We start from the raw sequence: 8,919 nt of genomic DNA on the forward strand, positions 1-8,919 counted from the left end.
ACAGCTTATGCAAAGCAATTCTGTTTGTGCTTCAGTTTATATTCCAGTGGCTTCATTCATTGTTATGTATTTGATGACTAGTCAATAAATACTTTATGATTATGTAAAGGAAAAATGAAGTTAGAAGACTTGAGCTGTCTTTCCCATCAGCACCCACAGTTTAGAGACCAAGTTACGTGTTTCTGTCCTCGTTTTCATTTTATTCAGTGGTAGAAGCAGATGACCCAGTTACTGTTTCCTGATTTTGGAGTAATTATATGCAGGCATTAGTGCTATTGCTATTTCTACTTCTAATAGTCCTACAGAGCAGAAATAGCAGTGGACTCGGAGCTAACATACTTGAATTCTGGTCCCCTTTCATTGACAAACTAGCTTCGTTTTTCACATCTTTGAGCAAAGCCAGATGACACCTAGGGTTCTTCCTAACTCCAAAATTCCACAGTCCTAAAACATTGCTGTTTTATATTTTATCCAAAATGAGATTGCAAGCAAAAACAAATAAATAAACCACATATATGTTGTGAGGCTTTAGTCAGAAGCAATTTGAATGAATGCCACCCCATAGTTTGTACGTAATGACTTCATGAAGAGATTGAAACCTGAAATTATTTTTTTCTGTATTTCCGAAACAAACAAAAGAAGTAGATTTGCCTCTAGTTTCATTGATGATCCAGTATATTCCAAACTAACTACAGATTTAAGCTGACTCTAATAAATCTGGCAGTATAAGACGTCTATTGTCCATCACAGGGAAATAATTCAGGTTAGAATTATTCTATTTTCATGGGCTTTGGGGTCAGGCTCACTTGAGTTTAAAATGACAATTTTGACACTTTCTTCTTCATTTTCCAAATCTTCTATTGAGTTTTTTATTTGTTAAATTTTTATTTATTTATTTTGTCTTTTTTAGGGCCACACTTGCGGCATATGGAAGTTCCCAGTTCGAATCAGAGCTACAGCTGCCAGCCTACACCACAGCTACAGCAATGCCAGATTCAAGCCTTGCCTGCAACCTATACCACATTCAACGGCAATGCTGGATCCTTAACCCACTGATGGAAGCCAGGGATCGAACCTGTGTCCTCATGGATACTAGTTGGGTGCGTTACCGCTGAGCCACAATGGGAACTCTGAGTTGTTTGGTTTTTTTTTTTTTAATGATTTTAATTTTTTCCATTATAGTTGGCTTACAGTGTTCTGTCAGTTTTCTATTGCACAGCCAAGTGACCCAGAAACACACACACACACGTATATATATATATCTTCTTTTCCTCACATTATCCTTCATCATACTCCATCACAAGTGACTAAATAATATTTCCCAGTGCTATACAGCAGGATCTCATTGCCCATCCGTTCCAAATACAATAGTTGGCATCTATTAACCCCAGATTCCCAGTCCATCCCACTCCCCCCACCCCGGCAACCACAAGGCTGTTCTCCAAGTCCATGGGAACTCTGAGTTTTTTACTTTTAATTTCCAAGACCATTTGCTGAATGTTTTCTTTTTTCCCTAGTAGCATACTGTGCTTATTTCATGATTACTGATTGCCTTCTCTCTGCATTATCGCTGTTGCCAACAGCTTCTTTTTTCTATTTGCTTGTCCTGGTCCACATCTTCGACATTAGAGGCTCCCTTCTGATATCTGTTAATCTTTAGGTGTTTGCTCTTCTTTGATTGTACTGTTTATTTTTTGGTTTTGAGCTTTAAGGGTTTATTAAATATTTTACATATTATATCCTTTTCAGATACATGATTTGCAAATGTTTTCTCCCACTCTGTATGTTGCCTTTTTACTTTTTTCATAGTTTTATTTAATACATACCTTAAATTTTGACCAAGTCCAATTTATATTTTTATTTTGTAGCTTATGCTTTTGGTATCATATCTAAAAAAACTTTCCCTGATCCAAAGTCATGCAGATTTTCCTGTTTTCTTCTAAGAGTTTTTGTACTTTTAGCAGTTACATTTAAGTCTTTCATGTATTTTTAGTTAATTTTTTTTACATGATGTGAGTGAGGTAGGAAATCTAACTTTTTTCTTTTACATGTGAATATCAAGTTGGCCTAGGGCTATTTGTTGAAGAGATGATTTTTTTCTTCCATTGAATGGTCTTGGCACATTTATTGAGAATCAATTGACCATAGCTGTATGAATTTATTTCTGGACTTTGATTCTATTCCATTGATCTACATGTCTATTTGTATACAAGTACTATACTGTCTTGATTATTGTAGCTTTGTAGAAAAACTTGGAATCAGGAAGTATGTCCTGCAACTTTTTGTCTTTTTCAAGATTGATTTGACTATTTGGAACCCCTTATAATGCCACATGAATTTTGGGATCAGTTTTTCCATTTCAGCAAAAAAGGCTGTTGAGACTTTGGTATTGAATCTGTAGATCACTTTGGGTAGTATTGCCATGTTAACAATATTAAGTTTTCCAAATTGTAAATATAGAGTGTCTTTCTTTTTATTTAGGTCTTCTTTAATTTCTTTCAGTAATTTTTTTTTTAATTTTTCCATGTGCAATTCTTGTATTTCCTTTGTTAAACGTGTTCCTAAATATTTTATTCTTTCTGGTTTTATTGCAAGTGGAATTACCTTTTTTTTTTTAGGGCTGCATTTTTTCAGGGTGCATATGGAAATTCCCAGGCTAGGGGTCGAATTAGAGCTGCAGTTGCCAGCCTACACCACACCCACAACAACGCCAAATCTGAGCCACATCTTCGACCTACACCACAGCTCACAACAATGCTGCATCTTTAATCCATGAGGGGCCAGGGATTTAACCTGTGTCCTCATAGATACTAGTCAGGTTCATTTTGGCTGAGCCATAACAGGAACTCCTGGAATTACTTTCTTAATTTTGATTTTTGAATTGTTTATTCCTAGTCTATGGAAATATGACAAATTTAACTGTAACTTTGCTGCATTCATTTATTAGTGCTAATGGCTGTGTGTGTGTGTAGTTTCCATAGGATTTCTACATATATGGTTGTGTTATCTGCAAATAGAGATAATTTGACCTCTTCCTTTCTGATTTGAATGCCATGTATTTCTTTTTCTTACGTAATTATTCTGGCTAGAACTTCCAGTATAATATTGAATAGAAGTGGTGAAAAATAAGCATTTTTGTCTTATTCCCAGTCTTACAATACTCTTATTTGACAGAGAGTAGGGAGAGATGGACAATCTGACTTGAAGCTTTGAGAGCGTACGTGGACCTTCCTGACTGAAATTCTCTGTAGTTTATCCAGCTGGGCCATTTCATTGGGGGGGCCTTTAATGTTATTTCCTTTAGGTTTCTCTGTTCTGCTAAATCCTTTGCTCCTTGCTTTCCAGCTTCCAAAATTGAGATGCTATTGTGTCTTCTCCCACTCTTCTTGTCCTTGTGAGTTTATGCCTTAAAAAAAAAAAAAAAAATCCCTTACAATACACTATTGTTCATTGGGCAAAAGTAGTTGCCATCTTGCTCTGACTCTAGGACAGAAATTAATTGGTTTTGTCTAAGTTACTGTTTGTCATTCTTGACTCAAGCACACAGGCCTAATTCAGTTCCATGAATACACTATGCTTTCACCTCCTAGTAGACTTTCTTTCCTTTTTTTGTCTTTTATCTTTTTTTAGGGTCACACCTGCAGCATATGGAGGTTCCCAGGCTAGGGGTCAAATTGGAGCTATAGCTGCCAGCCTACACCAGAGCCACAGAAACGCAGGATCCTGGACGCGTCTGTGACCTATGCCACAGCTCAGGGCAATGCCAGATCCTTAACCCACTGAGTGAGGCCAGGGATCAAACCCACGTCCTCATGGATACTAGTCAGTTTCGTTAATCAATGAGCCATGATGGGAACTCCTGGTAGACTTTCAAAGTTTAGAATGGCCTGAACTTTCTCTTTAGATCTTTTAATAATCCAGAGACACCGCTGCCATGACCTACTGGCCTTGACAGGAGCCGTGGTGGGCGCTCCCTCAGGAACACCAGAATTACCCAGCAATGTATAAGGAGTCACCAGCTAATGGGAGCCTCCAGTGTGGTTTCCATCTGTACTATTTTTGTGCTCTTTTTGCTTATCTGCCCCACAAAATAAATTCTAATTACCAAAACTACTTGTGAGTTGGCCTCGTATACCATCAGGAAAAGGCCTTCTAGTAATCTAGTTCATGGGAAAGCTATGGCACCAGGAAGCCACTAAAGGGCCTTCAGCAGAGCCATATTTAGACATTTGCCTTCTGATCATGCCTGGAAGTCATTGGTCTGACTGGTTTATAGGGCACAGGCTCCGACCCTGACTGCATAGTCGCATTATCAAGGACTTCAAAGTAGTCCTCACTTCAGACCAATTAATTTAGAATGCCTGGAGATGGAGCACAGACAGTATTTTTTGTTTGTTTGTTTTTTGTTTTTGTTTTTTGAGGTCCTCTGGTGATTCTAAAGTACAGCAGAGGTAACAGCTCTGACTTGAGGAGCTACTGGAGGAACGTGCTTGGCTGAAGTTTTGGGGGCTCCTCCAGAGCTTATTAAGAGAACTCCTTGAGATAGGGCCAAGCCAGAGGAACCCTAGCTACCTCACTTCAGCTCTAAAGCTTAGACATAAAGCAACAAAATCTTTTGATATTTTTCCTTCTGAGGAAATGATGTGACCTATGGATGCTTTCTAAGGCTTTATCCCTTGAGTGTGGCAAGGGGTACCTAGGAATTTTATGACACTCCTAAATAGATGATAGAACATCTCTTAGCCTCAAGTATTAAAAAAAAGGATTAATATCCCATAGTGCTCAATAAATAGCATCTCTTCTATTGTTTAAAAAGTAAAAATAAAAGTAAGGAGTTCCTGTTGTGGCTCAGTGGGTTAAGGACCCATTGTTGTCTCTCTGAGGATGCAGTTTCAATCCCTGGCCTCGCTCAGTGGGTTAAGGGTCCGGCATTGCTGCAACCTGCAACATAGGTCGCAGATGGGCTCAGATCTGGCATTGCTGTGGCCTGTGGTTTAGGCCAGCTGCTGCAGCTCTGATTCGACTCCTAGCCTGGGAACTTTCATATGCTCAGGGGCAGCTGTTCTAAAAAAAAAAAAAGTGAAAATAAAATAAGAGGCAAAGTAAGAGCTGGAAAATGGTAGTACTGGGGACAAAGATGCTACTGAAGAGCTGCTCTGAGTGTAATGCATCTGGTTAGCACCATATCCGGCAGGGATATTACAAGGATGGTGTGGCATAACAGTGTATTGCATACTTTAATGCTCCTACAAATCACCTGGGGATTGTGTTAGGATGCAGATTCTGATCCAGTAGGTCTGAGGAGAGCCTGAGAATCTGCATTTCTAGCAAGCTCTAGGCTCCTGGTTCAGGGGCCACACTTTAAAGAGCAAAGCAGAGGACATGTCAGCTAAGGTGTCTGCTTAAACTGGCCACCGTCCTGCATTATCTTCCATTCAGGACTTTCTGGAGGAGTGGGGGGCAAAGGGAGGAGGATGAGATGGGACTCATGATGGGCCTCTGACACAGGAAAGGCTCATCCACAGACTGGGCTTCAAATTACAAGATGGCAGGATGTTAGGAGGCCCGGTCATTGGTTGGGCTGCTCAGACTAGGAATTTGCACCAAAGCAAGGGCCAGGCCCCTGAGGCTTCCCAAGGAGCTAGACAGGCTCTAGAGTTCTCTTTCATGTGTATCTAAAACACGTCTCCCTTTCCTTCACAGTCTGGATAAGTTCGCTCACATATTTGTTCAACAAGTGTATACTGAGAACTTACTTGACTCCAGGCACAGTTCTGGGTTCCAGAGATAGAGCAGAGAGCAAAATAAGGCTTCTGTTCTGGGGAGTTTAAGTTCTAGGGGAAGTCTTTTTGCCACCAAATAGGAGAGCTCTGTGCAAGAGGGATCCCACTGAAGGGCCTCCAGGGTCACTCTGTCATGTTCTGTTAAACACTTGGAATGTGTTTAACTCCATTAAGGGAGCTCATTATGGAGGAGACTGTGTAAGCCCAAGTGTCAAGGCATTTCAGAAGGATCGGACAAAATAACATGTCATGGAATCTTAACTGTCAACATATGAAGTACATGTGCATTCAGGTTATAAACCTGCTGGGAGGTGCATGGAGGCGCTCTTTAATGTTTTAGAATTGTGCTTCAGAAAGCATTTGTTTTTAAACAAGCTTATCTGAAAATGGTTTGGGATAGGCTCTTGTCCCCCAACTTTTTTTAGAGCCACACCCAAGGCACATGGAAGTTCCCAGGCCAGGGGTTGAGCCAGAGCTACAGCTTCCAGCCCACGCCTCAGCCATAGCAGCGCAGAACCCGAGCTACATCTGCCACCCATACCACAGCTCATGGCAACTCAGGATCCCCAACCCACTAAGCAAGGCCAGGGATCGAACCCACATTTTCATGAATCCTAGTCGGGTTTGTTAACTGCTGAGCCACAAGGGAACTCCTGTCCCACCCCCACTTTTATGTTGAACATTTTTCAAGTACTATAGTAGCATACAAAACAATCACTTATAGTTAATGTAGGAATTCATGAGAAAGACCAGGAGCCTTTTTCTATAGCATTTAGTAGCAAAATGACAAAACTATGCATATGTGCAATCTATAGTGTTCTTTAAAGTGTTTTATAAAGTGGAGTTCCCATCATGGCTCAGTGGTTAATGAATCCGACGAGGAACCATGAGGTTGGAGGTTCGATCCCTGGCCTTGCTCAGTGGGTTAAGATCTGGCATTGCCATGAGCTGTGGTGTAGGTTGCAGATGTAGCTCAGATCTGGCGTTGCTGTGGCTGTGGTGTAGGCCAGTGGCTACAGCTCTGATTCGACCCCTAGCCTGGGAACCTCCATATGCCTCAGGAGCAGCCCAAGAAATGGCAAAAAGACAAAAAAAATTTTTTAATTAAAAAAATAATAATAAAATAAAGTGTTTTATAAAGTAATAGTGTATAAAATGGGGCAATTAGCAACATTTGGAATTCTCGTGTTCCCAACCTATCCTTGTTTTCTGTGTGAGGAAGCAGTGAAGCATGGCAGTTACAGACATAGGTTTTATTTATTTATTTTTAATTTTTTTTTGGGGGGGTGCTGCACCTGTGGCATATAGAAGTTCTAGGGCTGGGGGTTGAATCAGAGCTGCAGTTGCTGACTTATGCCAGAGCATTGCAGGATACGAGCCCCATCTGTGACCTATGCCACAGTTTGCAACTCCGGATCCTTAACCCCCTGATTGAGCCCAGGGATCAAACCCTAATTCTCATGGATACTAGCAGTTTTCTTAACCCACTGAGCCACAACGGGAACCCCTAGACATAGGTTTTAGACATATACTTAAGTTCTAACCCTGGCTCTGCCTCTTGGGAGTCCTGTGGCCTTGGGAAAAGTATCTAAGCTTCCTGAACCTCAATCCCCTCACCTGTAAAATGGGAATAATAAAAACATTACCCTCACAAAATTATTGTAGGAGTTAAGTTTAAAAACCTATATGTAATTCAGCACCTTCTGGCGTTTATGATTCACTGTGCTCACAAAAAGACCCTCCTGGACTTCCCGTTGTGGTACAGCGGAAATGAATCCGACTAGTAACCATGAGGACACGGGTTCAGTCCCTGGCCTCACTTGGCAGGTTTAGGATCCAGCATTTCTGTGAGCTGTGGTGTAGCTTGCAGACAAGGCTTGGATCTGGCGTTTCTGTGGCTGTGGCATAAGCCAGCAGCTACAGCTCCAATTCAGCCCCTAGCCTGGAACTTCCATATGCCCAGGGTGCAGCTCTAAAAAATAAAAAGATACCCCTGTCTGCTCCCAGCACAGTGACCCAGCATTACAGTAGGAGTAGGGTTACTTTGTTTTGTTTTTGTTTTTTGTCTTGGTTTGGTTTTTTTTTTTTTTTTGTCTTTTTAGGGCCATACTCATAGCATATGGAGGTTCCCAGGCTCAGGGTTGAATCAGAGCTCTAGCTGCTGGCCTACGCCCCAGCCACAGCAATGTGGGATCCGAGCCACATCTGTAACCTACACCACAGCTCATGACAAGATCCTTAACCCACTGAGCAAGGCCAGGGATCAAACCTGAGTCCTCATAGATACTAGTTGGTTTGTGAACTGCTGAGCCACGATGGGAGCTCCTTTTGGGAGTGTTTTAAGAGTACCTATCAGGAGTTCCCACTGTGGCTCAGTGGGTTAAGAACCCGACTAGAATCCATGAGGACTCAGGTTCGATCCCAGTGGGTTAAGGATCCAGCATTACTGCAAGATGCTTCATAGGACACAGATGCGGCTTGGATCTGGTGTTACCATGGCTGTGGTATAGGCCGGCAGCTGCAACTCCAATTCCACCCCTAGCCTGGGAAATTTCATATGCCTAAAAAGATCCTAAAAAGAAAAAAAAAAAGTGCCTATCAGGACATCCTCCCCCACCTTCTTCTCCAGGTTTCGACCCCTTTAGCCACTGCTGCTTTCTGTAGCCTCATGGGGTACCCTCTGATTCCCATCCCTCAGCCGCGCTCTCTAGGTTTTCCCAGCATGTCTCATTGAACAGTGCTGATGCAAAGAGAAGCAGGAGGCCCTGGTATTGACAAGCCTCCCAAAACGCCTCTTGAATAGTTCCATCACATTCTGCCTCTGACTCTCTCACTGGTGAGTTCAAAACCAGTCCAAGGAACTAGATGGATGCTGGAAGCCCTTCTGTCTCCTTCCACCCTCCAGTGCCTTAACCTCAGCCACTCCTTGCCCACCCACCCCCCTCTTCCTCTCCACATTCTATCACAAAATAAAACCTCCTTGCATATGAAAGTGTACTGATACAGACGTGGGTGTAGGATTGGTGTGGAAGTAGGGTGTCCACGCTTACGCTGACGGTGGCCAGACAATAAATGCCATGTTTTGTATGGAAGCGCTTCATCCCAAATATGACAAATCTCTTTTCCAACGTTGAAT

The sequence above is a fragment of the Phacochoerus africanus genome, chromosome 5 (assembly GCF_016906955.1).
Source record: "Phacochoerus africanus isolate WHEZ1 chromosome 5, ROS_Pafr_v1, whole genome shotgun sequence".
NCBI lineage: Eukaryota > Metazoa > Chordata > Mammalia > Artiodactyla > Suidae > Phacochoerus > Phacochoerus africanus.